Source organism: Belonocnema kinseyi, chromosome 1 (assembly GCF_010883055.1).
Source record: "Belonocnema kinseyi isolate 2016_QV_RU_SX_M_011 chromosome 1, B_treatae_v1, whole genome shotgun sequence".
NCBI lineage: Eukaryota > Metazoa > Arthropoda > Insecta > Hymenoptera > Cynipidae > Belonocnema > Belonocnema kinseyi.
The window spans coordinates 14111865-14113836 of record NC_046657.1 but is presented as its reverse complement, the minus strand read 5'-3'; the positions used below and the strand labels follow the sequence as shown (position 1 = coordinate 14113836).

General features: G+C 19.5%; 1 protein-coding gene across 1 annotated transcript in view; it reads right to left on the bottom strand.

Moving 5' to 3' along the window:
• LOC117172520 (vacuolar protein sorting-associated protein 54) overlaps positions 1-1972 on the bottom strand; it is a 78446-nt gene that overhangs the window by 29492 nt on the left and 46982 nt on the right. The gene's annotated exons all lie outside the window — the stretch shown is intronic.

The window sequence follows — 1972 nt, the reverse complement described above, 5'->3', positions numbered from 1 at the left end:
AAATTTCTCTTGAAACAGATAAATTTTTGATTTAAAAAATAAACCAATGTTCAAAGAAAAGTTAAATTTTCATCTAGAATGGATTTTTTGTTCTCTTTTCAACACTAAAACATTAAATTTTAAACAAAAAGCAAATATTCTACGCAATAGTTAAATTTTTAACAAAACAGCAGATTTTTTTACAAAAATTACGACTTTTCAAGAAAATTGTTGAATTTTCAACAAAATAATTGTATTTTTATCTAAAAAAATGTTGATAGACTTTTCAAAACAAAATGCGACTTTTAAACAAAAAGCAAATTTTCTAGGAAATAGTTTAATTTTGAACAAACCATTTACATTTTTTCCCACAAACATGGAATATTTATACTGAAAAAGATGAATTTTTAAATCGAAATATAAATTTAAAAAAAATAGTTGAATTTTCTATTAAAAAAGATTTCAGTCGGCTTTTCACGATGAAAATCATATTTTAAACAAGAAATAAGTTTCTACGAAAAAATTGAATTTTCAATTTATAAAAAAACGCTTTTTTCAACCGAAAAGCATAGATTTTTAACAAAATAATTAAATTCTCAAATAAATAGTTGCATTTTCATCCAAGAAAGCTGAAATTTGTACTAGAACAGATTAATTATTCATAAAAAATAAACATTTTTTTCTAAAAAATTGAACTTTCACCCAAAAAAGATTTCAATCCTCTTTAAAACAACAAAACATACGTTTTAACTAAAATGTACATTTTCTACGAAAAAGTTAGATTTTCAAAAAAAACAGTTTAATGTTCAGCTGAAAAGTATAAATTTTATTTAAATAATTTAATAGTCAACCAAACAGTTGAATTTTTATTCAAGAATAATGAAATTTCTTTTAAAACAGATAAATTTTTTATTATAAAATAAACCAATTTTCAATGAAAAGTTCAATTTTCATTTAGAATAGATTTCAGTTCTCTTTTCAAAACTAAAATATTAAATCTTGAAGAAAAAGGAAATATTCTACGAAACAGTTCAATTTTTAACATAACAGCAGAAATTTTCACAAAAATTACGAATTTTGAAAAAAATTGTTGAATTTTCAACTAAATAGTTGTATTTATATATAAACAGATTTTAATTGATAAATAATATAATAATATAAATATATTTATTTATTATAATATATATAATAGAAATAAATTAAAAATATAATAAAATATTCAAACAAAACATGCATACACAGAAATGCGAATTTTAAACAAAAAGTAAATTTTTTAGGAAATAGTTTAATTTTCAAGAAAAAAAGTTGCATTTTTTCGCAGAAAAATGCAATATTTATACTGAAAAAGATGAGCTTTTAAATTAAAAAGACAAATTTTCAGATAAAATATTTTTTATAAAGAAAAAAATATTTCAGTTGACCTTTCACGATCAAAATCTGAATTTTTAAACAAGAAATAAGTTTCTACGAAAAAAATTAAATTTTCAATTTAAAGAAACGCTTTTTTCAACCAAAAAGCATGGATTTTTAACAAAATAGTTAAAATTCTGTACCAAATATTTGCTTTTTTATCCAAAAAAGATGAAATTTGTAATAAAACAGATGAATAAAAAAAATAATTAAACTTTCACCCAGAAAGGATTTCAGTTCTCTTTAAAATAACAAAGCATGAATTTTAAACAAAAGGTAGATTTTCTACGAAATAGTTAAGTTTTGAAAAAAAAGTAGATTGTTCAACCAAAAAGTATGACTTTTTAACTAAATAATTTAATTTTCAACCAAATAGTTGAATTTTTTTCAAGAAAAATGAAATTTCTCTTAAAACAGATAAATTTTTTATTAAAAAATAAACAAAACAGCAGAATTTTTAAAGAAAATTACGACTTTTCAACAAAATAGTTGTATTTTTGTCAAAACAGATTTTTCATTGATAAATAATATAGTAATATAAATATATATTGTATTATATATTTTCTTTATTGAATAATTAAAT